Genomic DNA, 21,652 nt, shown 5'->3' with positions numbered 1-21,652 from the left:
TTCTTGGAATTGTGCTGATTTCTTAACTGAACTCTGCCCGTGTTGTGAAGCCATAGGCGGAGGGTCAGAGACCAACTCAAGGCCGATTCGTTGCTCTACCTGAGGTCAGATGACAAATTTTACTCCTCTGAGAATGTAATGGTGGGAACAGAGCCTCTCTATCCAGTTGTGAAATCAGGCTTGATTAAACTTCAAGGACACCTGAGAAAGACAAAGCCCCCCACGGGGCAGCTTGTGAGTTGCCGGTAGAGAATGGGGCCTGGGGTAAAGAGAGAGGTGTTTTCTCATTGAATCCTTGGGGGCTGTTGTTCCATATGAGGAGGGATATCTAAGCACCCATTAAATCCTGTCAATTGTATCTCTTTGGTTCTCTCAGTATCTACCATAGCCCGAGCTATGTTAGCCCTGTCCCAGTTACTTGTCAACAATTTTTCTTGCTTTCAGAATTGTGTTTCACAATCTGTCTGCACACTGGCTACCAAATCAGGTCATGGTCTTGCCTCACCAACTAGACTTATGGTTTCTTCTTTTGGGTCACAGATTATCATGAGGCACTATGGCTTCTTTACTTAGGAAAACACGTGCTTGAATACAGACATCCAATGCTATGCATTCACGAATAAAGCCTTTACTGTATTCTGCCTATAAAAAAAAAAAAAGATTTATTTATTTATTTATTTATGAATTCTGTATACACGAGTGTTCTGTCTTCATGCACACCAGAAGAGGGCATCAGATCCCATCACAGACGGTTGTGGTTGCTGGGAGTTGAACTCAGGACCTCTGGAAAAATAGCTAGTGCTCTTAACTGTTGAGCCATCTCTCCAGCCCCGGTATTCTGCCTTTTTAAATCATCTGCGCTTGTGTTTTTGGCTTTGTCTTGCTTTGTAACTCTGGCTGTCTGAGCACGATGTGGCCAGCCTTGAACTCAGTGATTTACCTGCCTCTGCCTCCCTAGTGCTGGGATCAAAGGTGTGCACCACCACGCCTGGTGGCTTTCTACTCTTATAAGGCCATTTAAACTCTCATTCATTCAATAGAAGTACCTCACATTTTATGGGGATTGTCTCCAGGTCCCTGAGTCCAGGCTGGGTAACCTCACCCACGCCCTGTCTCATCTATGATAGAGCATCTGCCTCCTCCTTCCCTTTGCAGGAACCTGTGTTCAGTATCCCATGAAACTTCCCAGCCTAACTCGATGCACAGAAGCAGGCTCAAAAAATCATAAAGGAAAAATCCTCAGGTGTTCTCAGAGCAGCTTTTGGAAGAAGCATGAGTGATCCACTTGCTCACTTTCTCAAAGCGTTCCTTAACTGTGGAGGGGAAATGCTAACAACATCTTACGAAAAAGTAAAATGGTGGCTCTTTTCTTTTCCCTTCCCTGGGAACCTGAGATAAATTGCTCTAGTTCAGAACCCTGGCTGGGACTTCCCTAAACGGGGTGGGCATTCTGAAGTAGGCCACCAAACTCATGCCCCGGTGGCATCTATTGGTTAAAACTCAACCTTGGTCTTAGAAGAAGGCTGTCAGGCAACTGGACTTTGACCACTTTAACACCTTTAGTCCATTCTGTGTCTTCCGGTAAGTGAAGTGGAATCTCCCAGGAGCCAGAGGAATGACCTTGGGCGAGTTACTAATCCACCCTGAGCAACAGACTATTTATCCATGGCATGAGGCTATGGGGACGGTTACTGTCCGTGTGGCTGTGCAGATTCCATGAGATGGAGTAAAGAAAATAGCATAGGCCCTGGCACATAGTGATAATGTCTGTACTGGGGACTATTGATAGTGTAAAAGAAATGTGCTTTCAGGCTTGAGGGTGACAGTGTCTGAGTTATTTAACTCGTGAGTATATCTCAGGCCTCTTTGGTTAATCTTCGTCCTCATTTAATAGTTTACCAGTCAAAGAAAAGCTTGCAATGTTTATAAACAATAAACACAAGGAAGGCCAACTGGGGCTTGCTGGGCCACTCTGTGTTCAAATGCTCCTTAGATTTGAGGCTCATTTGTCCTGGGAGAGAGCTTTTAAAACTTGACAGTCTTTAGCAGGAAACCTCTTTTTTTTTCTGAATTGAATGCAGAAGTCAAAAGTGTAAATCAGATAAAAATGGAGCTGCCCGAGGGAGGGAAGCCAAAAATGGAGCTGCAGGATGGAGGTGGGGAATAGAACCCCCCCACTCCACCCACCTCCACCCCCCAAGCCCCCCAGCCCCCCAAGCCCCACACCCCCCATCCCATTCCCCTGAGCTATTGTACTCTCTCGTAAGCAAGCTCTCTCCTTTTTCTTTTGGAAACAAACACCTTCAATGATCCCTAGACTTGGAGGAAGACAATTTGAAAACACCGTCCCAAGGGTAAAAAAAAAAAACCAAGAAAGGTTTCAAACCAAAGGAGAATTGATTAGCAGTTTAAGATGTCCAGTGTTCCAATTAAAAACCTTGCTTTAGGTCCTAAGCTGTTAGCTTTTTGTAGCTCAGAAATTGCTCAAGTTCTTCTTCCACCATAGGTTATAAGGATTTAAAAGCCTTGGAATCCCAATATCCTTGGTTTTAAAGTATTAGACAGCATAAACTTATGAATCCATAAATCCTCAGAGGTTTCAAGCCCCAAAAGCGCCTGAGTAGTAATTCCCTACTCCAGGGAATGCTTTTCGCTCTCCTCCCCCTCCCCTTATTGCTCACATGCTGTTTACTGGACTGACATTTTGTCTTATGTTCCTCCCAATCTCGTGTCCTGAAATGGCTTCCAGTCCACTTCCCCCCTGTACAGTTGCTAAGTGACTAAAATTTTCTGCTCTAACTAGGCAGAGCCAGTGAGCCCGCTACCCTAGAACAACTGCAGAGTCATGGCATAGATTTGGAAGAAAACATCTGCACAAACCACAGAGGATTTCTAGTGCCTCCTACTTGTTCCACCCTAGTGCTCCATCCACCATCACCCCAGCATGCATTGCTCCTTACTTGGCAATAACTTCCATTGAAGGCGAGACTGTATTTGAGCTGGGCCTTCAATATGGACATTGATGCAACAAGTGCCAGGGCATAGAGATATTAAAACATTAAGGTCGCCGTGTTTTTAAAAGGTGGATGGGGAACTGGGTATGGTGACACACCCCTTTAATCCCAGCAATCAGGGAAGCATAGGCAGGCGTATCGCTGTGAGTTCGAGGCCAACCTAGTCTACAAAGCCAGTCCAGGGCAGCCAAGGTTACACAGAGAAACCCTGTCTCAGAAAAAAATTAATGGGGAATTGTATTTAAAAAATTAGATAGGGAGGTGGGGAAGATATGGGAGGTGTTGAGAGAGGGAAAATATGCTCAAATTATAAAATGAAAAATTGTTAACAAGAATTCCCCAATAATTTTTAAAATTAGTTTGTTATATGTGGATTTTTACCTGCCATTATATCAATGCAGCATGCAAATGAGGAGGTCAGAAGATCCACAGATCCCCTAGATCTGGAGTTACAAACAGTTGTGAGTTACCGTGTCTGTGTGCAGGGACTCAAATCTGGCTCTTTTAGAAGAACAGCCTGTGCTCTTAACTGCTGAGCCATCTCTCCAGCCTCAAGGCCCAAAGTTTTACTACCAGAGCCTGGGGAGGCAAGGGGACTACTTGTCTAGTCTAACCGCAGAGATCCAGCAGAGGGTGTGTGGGTAGTTGGTGATGCCACTGATGCAACTTTTTTGCATCCCGAAGAGCACAGGTGGTAAAGTGACTTGGAGGCATGGCAGAACCATGTTCTTTCTTTTTCTTTCTTTCTTTTTTGGTTTTTGTTTTTCAAGACAGGGTTTCTCTGTGTAGCCTTGGCTGTCATGGACTTGTGTTGTAGAACAGGCTGTCCTCGAACTCACAGAGATCCACCTGTCTCTGCCTCTAGTTGGTGCAAAGATTGGGAAGTGTTAATTTGAGCCATCAGTGTGGATCCCAGAAGCAGCATCTCTTTGCAGGCCCACGGGGTTGGGGGGAGTGATAATACATAACTCAAAGCTCTCAGTGACACTTGACATGACTCAGGGGAAGAGAACATATTATTCTAACTTGACTGTCTCCTCTCATTCTAACATACTGGCAACCATCCAAGCAGGACTGTGATAAATCACGGAGCCCTAAGACCCCCCAGCCTAGCCCTTATTTGCTATGGGAGCCCTGGCAAGCCTGGCTCTGTAGAGAGGGGAAATCTTGTTACTTCCTCTTGCTGGATTTCTGAGTGACACCGAATTTTTCTTTGTGCCTTTACTTGATCTTCAGTCTCTTATCACCATGGCAACCCAAGCTGAGGAGCCAGCATTGAGATCAATTCCTTCCCAATAGGCATTTAAGGAACAGTCTAATATTAGGGAAGTGGAACATTTTTTAACCCTTTCTCCATGTCTGTCCGTCTGTCTGTCCATCGTCCATCTGTCCGTCCGTCTGTCCATCAGTTCATCTGTCTGTCTGTCTGTTCATCTGTCTATCTGTCTGTCAGTTCATTTGTCTATCTATCTGTCTGTCCTTCCTTCCATCCGTCAGTCCATCCGTCTAGCCATCTGTCCGTCCATCTTTCTGTTTTGTTTCGATAAAACGCAGACTAGTTTGATTCTAAATGAATGTGGAAAGAGACCTGCTTCCTGGGACAGATGCTCCAGGTTTCACCCTCTTCTGAGTGTTGGTGGGAAGAAGGCTGGAGGCAGCACAGGGCTGAGAAGAGGCAGGGCTAAGGTTTCTCAGGACTCTTTTTAGTGTTACTTGATTACAATTTTTGTCCTAAAATTTTGATGTTGCATTTTTGGGGTTTATTACTTTCTTTCTTTCTTTCTTTCTTTCTTTCTTTCTTTCTTTCTTCTTTTTGTACCTTTGTAAAAGCTACAAACCTCTTTCTTTTTTGTTTGGTTTTGGTTTGAGACAGGATTTCTCTGTGTGGCCCTGGCTATCCTGGACTTGCTTTGTAGCTGGCCTCAAGCTCACAGAGACCCGCCTGCCTCTGTCTTCCCGAGTGCTGGGATTACACTCGTGTGCCACTGTGCCCAGCTCACAGATGATTCTTGAAGCATTTCTAAGCAGCAGGCCGGGAGATTTGACCTGAAATTTTCATACAACAACTGTGAGGCATGGGGAGTTAGGGAATCTTAGGCTTAGAGCAGTTTTTATAAAAAACAAATAACCTGGGCACTTATATGAATCACCTCATTTAACCCTTATAACACCCCCAAGTATAATAGCCATTACCACCCTTAGTATATAGATGAGGAAATGGACGCTCAGAGATAATACAGGGGGAGTCTGCTCACAAATACTAATTGGCTAAGGCAAGCTTTGAGAAATGACAACATTTGCCTGTGGTTACGTGATGGGAAATGGTAAAAGTGGGACTTGGGGCCTTCAGGTCTGAAGGCCTGTGCCCTGAGGAGGTGAAATGAACAGAGCTTGGCAAAGGTCCTGTGGGAGGGTCGAGAAGAAAAAGTTTAAGTTGTGCCTGGAGGGAAGTGAGTCAGAGGATGTGAAGAGCTCTGGGCCAAGAGCCAGGAAAAGCTGAAGGCCAGTGAAAGGGGTCACAGAAGAAGGGACTTTTGGAATCTGGTGCTGAGCAGAGAGAATCAAGCACTCAGAACTTTACTTAGGTATAGGTATAATGCTGCCAGGGGTGGGATACTGGTGACAGAGATGAGAGTCTTAGCATCACCTGAGTGCAGGCCTCAGCTGCCCTGACCATGTTCCACCAGGGTAGGGAAACTACCCTGAACTACTGCTGAGCACTCCCTAGCCGGCTTTTCACCCTTCACCCTCTGCTCAGAAAGTGCCTCACCAAAGCCCCTCAGAGTGGGGGACATTTGACTCAGAGAAGTGCAGTGGCCTGGCCATTAGTCACACTGCAGCTGCAGCAGCAGCAGCAGCAGCAGTGGGTCAGCCAGAGACCTGTGACAGTGCACATATGGGTGGGGTGGGGGTGGGGAGGAGAAGTCCTGACTTGCAACTGACTACTCGGGTCCTCTCCATTCCCCCAGAGAAGCCCTCAAGAACACAGCAGGCAAGCTGCCTCCTACATATGACAAGGAAAAAATGTGTGTGAACTGTCACCCATACCGGTCATTGGTGATACCTGAAGCCAGAGGGGAAAGAGGGGAAGTGTGGATTGTAAAAGACTGAGAGTCAACCCTAAAACTGGAATCACAAGGTGTGAACAGCCGCTCCCCCAACACCGCACCCCAAGTTCAATTGGTGTCCCTTATCAGAAAGAGACACAGTACCCTCTAGTGGCTGAACCCCAAACTTACACTTTTAGGGTTCTAACTTGCTCTTACCTATGATGATAATGGAAAGCCGCTTGCCTTTTCTGAGTGAATGAAAAAAAGACAGGTTGTAATAGTAAAAATTCTAAGAAACACACTCAGAAATCTTGTTTGAAGACGGTACACATGAAAGCTTAAGAAGATAGCATAAAAGGGAAAAATATCTCCATAAAATAACTCTTCTTCCATGGGGGAAAATAAGGGCCACACATAAAATGTTAAGAACTTGCCACACAAGACTAGGATGGAACCATTAATATTTATGAAATTATTTTCAATGGTTCAGTAGGACAACTGTTTTAAAAACACCATTAAATTGTAGCCTACTGGCATGTTGTAAAAGATGTGTAATGTATCCATAGACCCAACACAGCTAACAGGCTTACTACGTGATTTGACACAGTAACTGCATCACAAATCACACGTTACCGAAACGTACAAAAGTAAGTTCCCTCTTCGCACTTTCTTTCGTTCCCATGGACTTCGCTGGGCATCATCTTCTGAGTTTAAGCTGTCCTCCCACCCCAGGCACTTAAATAGCTGAGGGTAGGAGCAGGCGACAGCATACCTGGGCAGCAAATGTTAGAGCTTGGTTGTTATGGGGACAAGCTGTGGAATTAAACTAAAGCTAAATCTTAAACCTCGATAAAAATTCTCTTCTAGGGGCTGGAGAGATGGCTCAGCGGTTAAGAGCACTGACTGCTCTTCTTGAGGTCCTGAGTTCAATTCCCAGCAACCACATGGTGGCTCACAATCATCTATAATGTGATCTGATGCCCTCCTCTGGCCTGCAGGTGTGCATGCAGGCAGAGCACTGTATACATAATAATAAATAAATAAATCTTAAAAAAAAATTCTCTTCTGTAGCCAAGTGTTCACTAGAATATTCTTAAGGCTGAGTTTCCCTTCCTCCCCTTCTCCTCCTTCATACTTTCCTTCTTCCCTCCTTCCCTTCTTCATTTTAGACCCACTATATATATATATATATATATATATATATATGTGTGTGTGTGTGTGTGTGTGTGTGTGTGTGTGTGTGTGTGTGTGTGTACACATATAAGCATATTACACACAGATTTGTAGATAACTCAGATGGTGCAGCCTGACCTTGAACTTGTCACATAGCAGTTGAACAGGACCTTAAACTTGTGATCATCCTGTTTTCTTCTGTTAAGTGCTGACATTACAGGTCTGTGCTACCAAACCAGGCTCACTGTTCTGTTTTAAACACACACTGAACAGTCACATCTCCAGCTTCAGTTCCCCTCCCCACCCTGTGTACTTTACTTTTGTTATGTGTTTGGTTGTCTCAAACCCTCTGTCTTGTCCCAAAGGGTGCACTGGCAGCAATGATGTAAGGTATAGTTTCTTTTTGTTTGGTTTTTCGAGACAGCCTTGGCTGTCCTGGATTCTCTTTGTAGACCATGGTGGCCTTTGAACTCACAAAGATCCACATACCTCTGCCTCCCAAGTGCTAGGGTTACAAGTGTGCACCACTGCTCCCCAGCTCAGGGCATGGCTTTGTAAACTGTGGGTCATGATCCTATGTGGGGTTGTGTAACTGAATCTGGGGGTAGCAAAAAGTTATGTCAGCAATAAAACTGTTCTGAGTGCATGCATAAAGAAGTAGTTCTCTGCACAGAGAAACCATGTCTCAAAAAAACAAACAAAACAAAACAAAAAGTACTTCCCCAAATCAGTTTTCTCCAACAGAGGGTCACTGGGTATATCAACCACACTCCACGGCAGGTCCCATTGTGTGTGTGTGTGTGTGTGTGTGTGTGTGTGTGTGTGTAATTTTTTGCTTTGACATTTTTGTATTTTCTTTTCTGATTTTCATTTTTTGTGAGAGAGGGGGGACAAACCTCAAGTTGTGTGGGTGGGGCAGTGGGAAGATCTAGGAGGAGTTGAAAGAGGGGGGAATGCAGTCAAAACTGATGGGAAAAAATGTTCACCATGGAGCACTGCTCAGCGTCACTAGAGCCTTGCTGCTTAACACACGACATGCACACTTTGCACTGCACATGCTGTCGCACCATGCAGTGCCAGGAAATGCCTGACCCAGTGGGCCTTTTGTGATGCTTCTGCTAGCCAGAAGGAGTTCTCTGTTCTTATAGAGCTGTTCTGGTTTGGTTATAGTCAACAGAGACTCACCAGTTTCTTTCATTTTTCAACTCATGTGATGTTTGGTTTTAATATATGTTGCTGGCTGGGCTGGAGAGATGGCTCAGCAGTTAGGAGTACTGACTGCTCTATCAGAGGACCTGGGTTCAATTCCAGCAACCACATGGCAGTTCACAACTGTCTGTAACCCTCCCATAGACATACATGCAGTTAAGGCACCAAAGCACAGAACATAAAAATAAATACATTATTTTTTTTAATATTGCCGTTGGGGTCGCTATCTTGAGTTTCATTAAAACCATCATTAAATAAACTTCGGCTTCAAATGAATACACTTCCAACAATTTGGGCAATGGTTCTAACATACTCTTAGCCTTTTGTGCTATGTACATAGGTAAAGTGGCATCCTCAGCACCAATAATTATGCAATTGAAAGTGCCCCCACAGCCTGCAGGATCAATATTCCATCATGGTTGAATTCTTTAGATAAAAACAGACAGGCACATCAAACTAATTTGCAAGCAAGTCTGTTTTCATCCTTACTCTTGCTGTTCTTGTATGCTTGCCTGTGTGCGTGCAGCGATAAGCATACTGTGGTGCTCATGTGGAGGTCAGAGGACCACTTTTCAGAGTCACTTCTCTCCTCCATTGTGGGATACAGATGTCAAGCTCAAGTCATCAGGTATGCACAGCAAGGATTTTACTTCCTGAGTCATCATACCCAATTCTGTGTACACCAAAGAATTTAAAATACTAAATCTTTACAGTTTATTATAGGTAAATAATGTGTATAACTATTGTACATGTGTGTATACCCAAGGCTGTGCAAAATCTCATTGAGTGAAAAGGGATCATGAGTGAAAAAAGAAGAAGATGCTCTATTTTAGCACTTGTGACTCAGACAGGCTAACACTCCGGGTGTTCTCTGGGTATAGTTTTAAGACTCCCAATTGCACATCTCCTGTCTCTTGCAGATGTTAATACTGCCTCACACAGGCATGTGTCTCTTTCTGCATTTTAGAGCAACTTTATTTCGGGCTTTCATTTGGTTCTTTTCATAGACACACACACACACACACACACACACACACACACACACACACAATATGGAGTGTGGTGAAAGAGGGCATGCTGTATTCCAGGCTACACAGGAAGCCGGACCAGCACCCAGAGTCTTCCTGTCAAGCTCAGTGCTTCCCACCAGCGCTCCCAGTTACCTATGGCCCTGGGTTCTGTTCTAGTGTGACTCATTTCTACCTCAGGCCATGCCTGACCTTTTGAAAGCCACACAGCTGTACTCTGCTGCCCCATTTCCTGCTCCCACAGAGGCTTAAGTTGTATCCCAGGTAAACTGTCAAACTGTAATTATTCACGTAAAAGAATTGCTAGGCCTGGTGACTCACAATAGCCACGTCCCTAGCGAGCAGGGCGGGGCAGGGGAGCGGGGCGTCTCTGACATGGACTATGTTGCCTGCCTTTCCCCTTGCTGTGCTGCATTTTCTGGCTTCAGTGGAAGAGGATGCACTTAGTCCTGATGCGACTTGATGTACAGGGGTGTGTTGGTAGGGTGCCTCCTTTTTTCTGAGGAGAAGGGGATAGTGAAAAGGGGAAAAGAGGATGGGTGGATGGGTGGGTCTGAGAGGAGAGGAGGAAGAAGAATGTGATTGGGATGTAAAGTGAATGAATAAAAGAATTTTTAAAAGATACCAGCTTAAAACCACAGGGCAAGAATACTTTCAAAGGTTAGGTGACACAAAAGTTGTTTCTTTACCCAAGCACTACTCTATACCCGCAGCTGGATTTATTTAGCCACTCAGCTCTTGTTGGAACTAACCACCAGGTCTCAGAAGGGCAACCTATCTCTAGTTGGTGCAAAGATTGGGAAGTGTTGATTTGAGCCATCAGTGTGGATCCCAGAAGCAGCATCTCTTTGCAGGCCCACGGGGTCGGGGGAGTGATAATAAATAACTCAAAGCTCTCAGTGACACTTGACATGACTCAGGGGAAGAGAACATATTAATCTAAGTTGACTGTCTCCTCTCATTCTAACATACTGGCAACCATCCAAGCAGGACTGTGATAAATCACGGAGCCCAAAGACCCCCCCAGCCTAGCCCTTATTTGCTATGGGAGCCCTGGCAAGCCTGGCTCTGTAGAGAGGGGAAATCTTGTTACTTCCTCTTGCTGGATTTCTGAGTGACACCGAATTTGTCTTTGTGTCTCTCATCACCATGGCAACCCAAGCTTTCAATTTGTGGAACACCAAGGGCACACTGTCTAAAAGTCAGGAATTGGAACATTTTTAACTCTCTCTCCATGCTTCAGCCATGGTCTATGGCAGATAGCAAGTACTGTCAATTGTAATGCCAGGCACTTCCTATATCTCTGCTTTCAATCTTTCTAGGTGGGAGTTACTTACTAATCAGATTAGCTGGAAATCAAGTCCTGGGCCTTCTGTCATTAGTGAGCAGAGTCATCATAGTGAACCATGACACCCATCTGCGAGTACACAGTCCAATGAGCCACTGGATTGTTAGGTCATGCCAAATCTGTTCTGGTGACTTTGGCTCCTACCCTGTGTCTGCTGTGGGTTAAAACGGGGTATGTACTCACTACCCTCACACATTGCTGACTTCTGAGGAACCAGGATATACATCAAATTAAACTCAAATTCCTTAAATATTTTTTTATTTAATGTACATTGGTATGGGGTGTCAGATCCCCTGGAACTGGAGTTACAGACAGTTGTGAGCTGCCATGTGGGTGCTGGGAATTGAACCCGGGCTCTTTGGAAGAGCAGCCAGTGCTCTTAACCACAAAGCCATCTCTCCAGTCCCCCAAATTATTTTTTTTAAGTTAATAACTTTTCTTTTACTGCATAAGATTGGAATTAAATCTTTATTAGGCAGTCAAAACTTAACAGAAAAGGCCTTTTCCTTTTTATTTACTTATTTTTCTTTTTAAATATATTTTATTTATTCTCACTTATTCACACATACATTCCAATTGTACTCCCCTACCTCTTATCTTCCAACTACCACCCTCCCTCTCTCTTCTGCCCTATTCTTCCCCTCCCCTAGACCTCTGACACTGTCTTCCCCACTGTCTGGCCACAGCCTATAACATCTCATCAGGGTAACCTGCATCCTCTTCCTCTGTGTGCCCACAAGGCCATCCTTCCAAGGGGCAGTGACCAAATTGTGGCCTCCAGAGTGTATGTCAGAGGTTCAGCAGCAGTTCCACCGCCACCTGGAGAATCAGCTGTCTCAAGACCCAGCTTACCACCTGTGGTATAGCTATGCCCGAAAGACACTCTACCATATGAAGAAAACTTTTGCTCAACTATGTTCATAGCAGCTTTTTTTTGTTGTTGTTGTTCGTAATAGCCAAAACCTGGAAACAACCTGGATGTCCCTCAACTGAAGAACTGATAAACTGTGGTGCATTTACACAATGGAATAATATTCAGCTGTTAAACACAAGTTAATAACTTTTAAACTGACACAGTAACTGTGCATATTATCAGGGGATATTCTAATGGATTTATAATAACAAGTAAAGGCAGGATCTGGGTACTCGGCTCATCTATCCCTTACCAAAAAAAACTTTCTTTCTGTTACCTACATTCAAATTCCTGTGTACTGGCTATTTTGAGATATTTTATTGATTCCTGTTAGTCAGTAACCCACTCTCCTCTATAGAACATAAGGAGTTATCTTCCCACTCAATCATATCCTTACACCGTCTCATTCCCTTTGTTCGCATATTCTCGCACCCTTCTCAGCATCTCTTGCCCATGAAACTCTCCAATACTTCCACATGATAGGTAAGAACACACAGCACTTGCTTTTCTGTCCTTCACTCATTCAGTTTAAATGCTGTATCTCTAGAAAGCTTCCATCCAGTTGCTCGTAGCATTCTCATGGGCACAATGTAGTGAAATTCTTAGTCTGGGAGTAGGGCCTTTGTCGTAGGATAATAATGAAAACTTCCTCTGAACACACCACGGGAACCTGATTGCAGGCTTGTGTTGGGTATGCTGTACAGCCAAGGCAGATAACTTTAAACTGCAGAGATAGTCTAGGCTCCGGCGAGGGTCTGCCGGTGAGGGTCTGCCGATTGAAAAGACAACACAACAATGGGTCATTGGTGCTAAGAGAATGCTGTTTATTGGGAGTAACAGAACTGCTTATAGAGGGGAGGAACCAGCAATCGCACAGCACTGTGGAAAGTCCCCAAGAGGGAGTAAACCAAGGGCCGAATAATGAGACTCAAAACAAGGAAAATGAAGGCAACCAGTGGAGCACAATGTTTCAACTGCAGACAAAAACAAGTAATGGTCAGTACCACCACAGCGCAGTTCCCCATATCCACCTCCCTAGTATAGGGATTTTGCATTGTTCTCTCTATAGTGTAGTAGTAGGTTCTACTCAAGTTTAATAGTTCGGAGATGAGGATAATGTGATGGAAAGGAAGGAGCACAGGTTATCGAGAGACCTGACTTGGTTGCGTGTTCGAATACTGTCATATGAACAGTAATATATTGGACAAGTGGTTTAGTATCCTCATGTCTTAAAAAGGAACAGCCTTTAATCCCTTAACCTAAATGTGTGTGTGTGTGTGTATGTGTGTGTGTGTGTGTGTGTGTGTGTGTGTGTGTGTGTGTGTGTGTGTGAGGGCAGGGATGGAGTGAGAGTTGGGTGCCTTGTTATATGATAAAAACCACTTTTCAAAATTGGAAAGCTGCCCAGCATGGTGGCACACCCCTCCGGGAGGCAGAGGCAAGCAGATCTCTGTGAGTTCGAGGCCAGCCTGGTCTACAAAGTGAGTCTACGACAGCCAGGGCTACAGAGAGGCCCTGTCCTGAAAAATCAAAACCAAACAAAGCACATCCCCCCCAAAAAACCCCAAAATATAATAACAACAGCAACAACAAACAACAACAAAAACATGAAAGCTGACTTCTGGCATGGCCGCAGAGACTATAAGGAAGACTCCTCCTAATCAGGCTCGGCGCTTTCCCTGATTTGCCATAGATTAGATGAAGCTGATCCAGATGGTCAAACTGAGGTGGGGGCAGGCTGAGAGCTGAGAGGACAGGACCATCTGCACGAAAGCTGTGACAAAGCAGGGCGCTGAGGTGTCCAATGAGGAGTGCAACTTGCTGTCAGTGACCAACACCTCCAACAAGAAGTTGCAGTTGATCAAGGACTATCAGGAGAAAGTAGAGTCAGAGCTGAGGTCCATCTGTACCAAGGTCCTGGAGTTGTTGGGTAAGTATTTAATAGCCAATACAACTAAGCCGGAGAGTAAGGTCTTCTATCTGAAAATGAAGGGAGATTATTTCCGGTAGCTTGGTGAAGTTTCTTGTAGTGATGATTAAAAACAAATGATCGATAATTCCCAAGGAGCCTACCAAGAGGTGTTTGATATAAGCATGAAAGAGATGCAACCTACACATCCAATCTGCCTGAGGCTGGCTCTTAACTTTTCTGTATTTTACTATGAGATCCTTAATAGTGCAGAGCTCGCCTGCACCCTGGCTAAAATGGCTTTTGATGAGGCTATAGCAGAGCTTGATATAATGAACAAAGATTCCTACAAAGACAGCACCCTCATCAGGCAGTTGCTTAGCGACAACTTAACATTCTGGACTTCAGACAGTGCAGGCAAAGAATGTGACATAGCAGAGGGGACTAAAACCTCAAGGCATCCAGAGCACCTTCCTCCTTCCCCTCAAGAAAACCTTTTCACATCTCCATTCCTTATTCCACTTGGATTTCCTCTTGCAAGGAAGCCCATTCGTGTGTATGGGATCAACTGTTCATAGTCTTTTCACACTGTAGCTTTGGGAAAACTCCATACCTTGGTTTGTGTTGTCTCAGCCTTCCTAGTGTGCAGTTACTGCTGTAGAAAAGTATCAATAGCCTCATTTCATATAAACACGAGTAACTTCCAGACACTTGTGTAGAGGACTGACAGCACATTTGGTATTTAAGTAACCTGAACCCAGTTCTGCAAGTGGCTGTGTTTTGTACTACTGTGAAGATATGGAAATGTAGTGCATTACAATTTAAAGTGATTGTAATAATAACTTGATTTCTACATTCCCGCTCTGACCCTTCTTTGGGGTTTTCCTTCCGTAAGCAACTTTTCCATGCTTTTACCACACATTCCTTTTTAGTAGGGATCCAGAAGTGTTAGATTGAATGGGAAAGCACTCAGTGCATCCTGGCTTGGGCCAGGTTGAAATGTCTCCTATGTCACATGTTCTGGAAGCTGCATTTGTCAGTGACAGCATGGAGCTTCCTTATGCATTCTTCATTTGCTGCTGTTTAAGTTGGCAACTTCCTACCCAATAAAAATTCACATACACCTCCTGCCTTTGTATTCACCTTACCCTGTAATAGAAGTAGCATGTTGCTGCCAGAATACAAGCATTGCTTTGGGTAAATTAAAATGCACGTCCTTTCTTAGTACACTAGCAACGGGGGGCATGCACGCATTTAATCCCAGCACTTGAGAGGCAGAGGCAGGCGGATCTCTGTGAGGTGAGGCTAGCCTGGTGTGAGTCCAGGACAGCCAAGGCCACACACAGAAAACCTGTCTCGAAAAAACAAAACCAAACAAACAAAAAAACCCACACACACTAGAAAGGAGAAATGAAGTCCACAAGTCCATGTCTAAGCTTCAGTACTTTTCCATGCAGATTTGTGCACATGTGAGAGGGTGTCCAGTTTGTCCAGTGATTGTTCTTTAGAGAGTTGGACCACTATAGTGTGTGTTTCCTAATCATTGTCCGTAGTCCCAAAAGAGCCTTATGGAAATGTTCTGCCCTATGTAGCAACAGAGTAACAAAATAAAACGACATCTGATTTTTAAAAAAACATGACAGGTAACATTTATTTACTTATTTTGTGTCTATGGATGTTTGCGAACATGTGTTTACTACAGTGCTCATGGACACCGTGAGGGAGCTGGTTCTCTCCACTCTCGCCGCATGTGTTCTAGGGATCAGAGCAGGTTATCAGGCAAAGCAGTGGGTGCCTTTACTTGCTATGCAATCTCTAGGCCAACGTTAACCCTTTAATAAAGACTGCACAAAGAGCTTCAGTATCGTAATCATTCGAGTTTTTGTCGTGTATGTGTCTGTGTGTGTGTAATACTTAGTATCTTTACCCTTAGCATGTTTGTTTGTTTTGAGAGAACTTTGTAATATAGTATCCTAAGCTAGCCTCACTAAGTTACCAGGATGGATTTGAACTTACAACATTCCTTCTAGAGTCTAGAATCTAGAATTTCCTGAGGAAAATTCATTTTTATGGAATCAAGAAAACTGCATGCAGCTGAAAACACCATAACTGAGAAAGAAGACAATAGAATTACAGAAATATAAGGACTGGAGAGATTGCTCAGTGGTTGGGAATCCTTCTTGCAGAAGACTCAGGTCCACTTCCCAGCACTCATATTGGCTAGCTCACAAACGCTTATAACTCCAGGGCCAGGGGATTCTATGTCCTATTCTGGTCTATTTGGGCACCCACACGTGTGGCTGGCACACACACACACACACACACACACACACACACACACACACACACAGAGAGAGAGAGAGAGAGAGAGAGAGAGAGAGAGAGAGAGAGAGAGAGAGAGAAACAGAGACAGAGAGACAGAGAGAGAGAGAGAGGGACAGAGAGAAATGAAATGAAACACATTGTTTACAAAGAAGAAAAAAGAGAGCTAAAGTTGGCATGGTGGTTAAAGCTGAAATCCCAGACCTCTGAGGCCAGCCTACGGAGACCTTGTCATTAATTCATAAATAAGTACTTAATATTTTATAAAGGAAAGAGGTGGGTTTAAAAACTAACTACATAAACTACAAGATCCTATCTGCAAGTACATATCTGTGAGATTATAATTTATCTTCAGTTGTATTCCAAACGCTCCTTGGAAAGTTTACATTGGTCATTCTCGATTAATGTTAAGGCTTTAGCCAGTTAGAGGGCAAAACAACAACAACAAGTAAACAAAACACCAAAACCAAGTACATTAGCCTCAAAAGAGCCACAATAGAACTGACAGATGCATGGAACCAATAAAAGCCAAAGACAATGGGATAATCTTGTGAAAGAAAGACGAAAATGTAATGTAGAAGTTGATACTCAGGAAAAAAATGTCTTTAAAAACTGAAAGTGAATACGCCCACACACAAAGAGCAAACTGAGTTCTTTCAGAAGCATAAAAGCAATTCTAGGAGAGAAAGCTTGTCCAAAAATGGCGCTGCAACAACTGCACAGGCAGAAGCACAAAATGCTGAAGCTCGCATTAAATTGCACCCTTTATTTAAAAAAAATTCAAAATGCATCAACTCTTTAAGATTCCACATATAAGTGAGATCATCTGTCATTTGTCTCTCTGTGGGTGGCTTCACTTAAGCTGGTGCCCTCAGTCATTCATATCACACATGGCAGGGCTGCTTTCTATTTAAAGGCTGAGCATGCGCACCACCTCTTCCTCATCCCTTCATCTGTTGCTTCTTTATGTTACCGTGAACAGTGCTGGAAGGACCATGGGAGGTACAAATATCTCTCCAACATACAGACTTCATCTCCTAAAGTTTACCTCAGGAAAATGGGATGATGGTGGCTCAGGGCAGAGGTTAGAGGGCAAATAAAGGAAGTTGGAGAGATACTAGTGAGAGGACACAAAATGGCTATGCTTAGTGACAGTGGATTGTAGTTTTGAAAACGTTGACAGAGCCAAGCATGGTGCCACATGCTGCCAGGTGATACTGGCACCTGGGAGGCCTGAGATCTGGGAGGCTGAGACAGGAGGACTGCTACGAGTTTAAAGCACACTCTTCTTTTACAAAGTAAAGGACAGGGAGTTAAAACATTTTCAGTAAAAAATTAAAACTATGTAAAGGTAAGGTGCATTTTAAAAAAGATTTATATATTTATTTTACGTATCAGTGCTCTAGCTGCATGTACACCTGCAGGCCAGAAGAGGGCACCAGATCACATTGTAGATGGTTGTAAGCCACCATGTGGTTGCTGGAAATTGAACTCAGGACAGTGCTCTTAACCACTGAGCCATCTCTCCAGCCCCAGTAATATGTATTTTAACATGGGGAGATTTGGTTACCCTCAATGCAGAAACATTTTAAAAAATCATGAAATAAACTTATCTGTAATTTTAAAAGACACTTTAAGGTTAACAACAACAACAACAAAAACCCTAACAATAAAAATAGAGAACACAAAGCTGGGTGTGGTGGTACAGGCTTTTAATTTCAGCACTCAGAAGGCAGAGACAGGCAGACTGCTGTGAGTTCGAGGCCAGCCTGGTCTACAAAGTGAGTCTAGGAGACCCAGGGATACACAGAGAAACCCTGTCTCAAAAAACGAAACCAAAACCAAAACCAAAACCAACCAAACAAACAAAAAACAGAGCACTCAAATGCTGAGTGTTTGCACAGTTGGGTCCCAGAATCCCAACCAAGGGCAATGAAGGAATGAAGAAAAGACAGACAAATTCCATAAAAGCTGAGATATAATGGAGTGGGTGTTTGGATGGAGAAACCACAGCATGCAAAAAGTGCAGCTTGTTTATTATACTCAGTTGAACAAGGAGGTGGGTTATTTTAGTTGAACAAGGAAGCGAGTTTATCAAGACGGCATTTTTCAGGCCCTAAACACCTAGGGATGGGAGAAAGCTACAGTTAATGTTTTTGTTTTGTTTGTTTTTTGTTTCTTTGCACACATTGTTAACATCCGCACATAGCCAGAAGACAGCTTTGTCATACCTCTAAACTCTACATGGGGAAGGCTTCTCCACTCTTATGAATCTAAAATATTTGGATCTTTGACATGGCTATGCTCATGTCAAACTATACACATTTACTTAGGACTTCACTTGTTACACACACACACACACACACACACACACACACACACACACTAAATACATACATAGATAGATTCAAATAAATAAAAAAAAAACCAACCTCAACACTCAAAATGCATCATAGGGATGGCAAGTTGGCTTAGCAGATAAAGATACTTTATGTGATGACCTTATTTCAGTTCCCTACACCCACGTAGTGAAAAAGGAGGGCCACAAGATGTCCTCTGATTTTCACATTTATAGCATGGCATGTGTGTATACACAAATATACACATATAATAAACACATGGCACATATACTGTAGCTATGCTTTTGGCTAATTTATTGTGTTGTTTTTCCTGCCTCTCTACACCACCCTTATCCTGTCCAACCCCCCAACACTAAGGAGACAAGAGGGCATATGCATAGATCCCTTTAGACTACATCCTGCTGACTAGGGGCATCAAGTTCCTTGGAGCAAGTCCAATCAGCAAGTAGCAATCCAGCAAAGAGCAAATAGCGAAAGCAATCAGCAATCAGCAACCAGCAAATGCAGCAGCAAGAACCAGCAGGAGCAGGGGCAGCAACAGAGCAGTAAGGGGAGCAGCAGCTTGCTGAATCTCTCAGGGCTTTCTGGCCTTTTTTTCCCCTCCAAGACTGGGTTTCTTTGTGGAATTCACTTTGTAGAACAGGCTGGCCTTGAACTCACAGAGATCCCCACCTGCCTCTGCCGCCTGAGTGTTGGGACTAAAGGCATGCTCCACCACTGCCCTATTACTCTGACATTTTTATACCCTCTCCAGGGTCCCCAGGATTCCAAACACAAACTATTTCAGTTAGCAAAAATCATGGCCCTCCTAGCGCATGAGACAAATCATAGTGAGCTGCTGTGGACAATCTGAAGCAGCCCCATATCCCACACCTGGAATTAAAACAAAAAAATTCACATAGCATAATTGGGTTTTTAAAATATATTTTTTAAAATTTGATGTGCATTGGTGTTTTGCTTGCCAGCATGTCCATGTGTAGGTGTCAGATCTTGGAACTTATACACAGTTGAGAGTTGCCATGTGGGTGTTGGGATTTGAACCTGGATCCTCTGGAAGGGCATTCAGTGTCCTCAACCATTGAGCCATCTCTCCAGCTTCCATAACTGGGATTTTTTAAAAAACCAAAGTTTTTACTATGATATAAGTAATAAACACATGTAATTGTTTAAAAATATATCACAAACTAGTACAAAAGCAGAAAATCTTTAATATCTCCAGGCAGGCAAAGAGTGCCAAGACAACATCAAATTTCCTGTTACAAAAGAAAAATGGATAAACTGGACCTCATTAAAATAACAACTTGTTTTCTGTTAAAGGTCTTTTGAGTCATTATTAACAAACCACAAAAGACAAAGACTTACATCTAGATTATAGAGTCCTCAAAATACAACAGCAAAAACAAAACAACAAAAAGTAAAGTAGATATACAAATCAGTTAGGCAAAAGGCATGGGGAAAAAAACCCACTTCATCCATGAGGATCTACAGATGGCTGTGTGAGTTAAACAGCATAAATAATTTTCTCACAATTCTGGTGCCTTAAGGGCCATGGCCATGATGTCAGCAATGCTGGTTCTGAAGCTTCTCTCCTTCTCACTGCTTCTTCAAGTCCTCATTCCTCTGTGCATGCATCCATCCCTGGTGTCTGCCTGTCTTTTCTCTTCAAAAATTAAAATATTTGTTTTATCTCTTGAAATGTTATGTAAGTATATGACTTAGTGATCATATTCACCCTTACTCCCCATTCCAAACTCCCACCCAGTACTCTCCAGTGCCTCCCAACTTTTTGTCCGTGTGTGTGTGTGTGTGTGTGTGTGTGTGTGTGTGTGTGTGTGTGTGTGTCCACCCTGCTGAGTCCAATTACTCATATGCACGTGGCTGTGAGTCTTCCACTGGGGCACAGACAACTACCAGTGACCATACCCCTAAAGAAAAGTGACTTTCCTTCCACTAAGCCATCAGTGGAAATTGCCTCTCTGCTAGGACTGAGCAGTCCTTGTGAGCTCCTTCTTTATGCATGTTGAAATTTTTGTTTGTTTGTTTGTTTGTTTGTTTTTCAAGACAGGATTTCTCTATGTAGCCTTGGCTGGCCTCAAACTCACAGAAATCCTCCTGCCTCTGTCTCTCAAGTGCTGGGATTAAAGGTGTGCACCACTACAGCCCAGCTGATAATTTATTTACTTTTATTTTATGTGTATTGGTGTTTTGCCTGCATGTGCCTGTGTGAGGGGGCTAGATCCCGTGGAATTAGAGTTACAAACAGTTGTAAGCTGCCATGTGATTGCTGGGAATTGAACCTGGGTCCTCTGGAAGAGTAGCCAGTGCTCTTAACCCCTGAGGCAATTTTTGTTTAATTCTTTGCTTTTTGCTTTTTTTTTTTTTTGGATACAGGCTTTCTTTTGCTGTCCTGGACTATCTTTGTAGACCACGTTGGCCTTGAACTCACAGAGATGTGTCTGCCCCTGCCTCCTTAATGCTGGGGTTAAAGGTGTGCACTACCATGTTTAGCCTGAAAAATTTTGACCAATTAAATTTCTCTCTGTCTCTCTGTCTCTGTCTCTCTCTCTGTCTCTGTCTCTCTCTCTCTCTCTCTCTCTCTCTCTCTCTCTCTCTCTCTCTCTCTCACACACACACACACACACACACACACACAATTGTGCAAAGCAAATCTGTCTTTTCTTAACATGAAACCATTCTTGCTGGACTAACACCTCAACCTAAAGGCCTCAATATATTCTTTGACGATACCATACATGTATGCAATGTATCCTGATGATACTTACTTTCTCCCTCTCTCCCCTTTCTCCCTCCTATCCCTTTTAAGACTGGGCTTGACAACAGTCATGAATGAGGGAGGGAACTCATGGGGTCCCATCCCTCTCTGGGAACTAGTGGTTCTTGATGGATATTGGGACAAGGCCTTATTTTTTACTTAATCATCTCTTTAAAACCCTGTTTCCAAATATATTTACACTATGAGATAATGGGGGTTGGGCTTCAAATATCTGAAACTGAGGTGGACACAGATCATCTCATAACAACTAAAAAGATCATAAACTGCTGTTTACGCATATTAAGCATTGGCGTTAAACAAATTTCAACTTGCAATGAGATATTACTGCATACGAAGACAGCTGAAATAAAAAGACAGAAAATAACAGGTGCTAGCAAGGATGCAGAGACAGTGGAAACCCGATCCAGTGCTACTGAAAATGTAAAACAGTCCGAGCACATTAGAGAACAATCTGTCAGTGCCTTAAAATATTCAACACGGAGTTCCCATATGGCTCAGTAATTCTATTTCTAGCTATATGAATACCTCGAAG

The 21,652-nt window shown here is 43.5% G+C and overlaps 1 pseudogene; it reads left to right on the top strand.

The window, feature by feature from the left end:
• The first annotated feature begins 2,107 nt into the window (after nt 1-2,107).
• On the top strand, nt 2,108-14,222 carry LOC127185375 (14-3-3 protein theta-like; annotated as a pseudogene).
• Nucleotides 14,223-21,652: the final 7,430 nt, after the last annotated feature.

Source organism: Acomys russatus, chromosome X (assembly GCF_903995435.1).
Source record: "Acomys russatus chromosome X, mAcoRus1.1, whole genome shotgun sequence".
Taxonomy (NCBI): Eukaryota; Metazoa; Chordata; class Mammalia; order Rodentia; family Muridae; genus Acomys; species Acomys russatus.
This window is presented reverse-complemented; position numbering and strand designations above follow the sequence as displayed.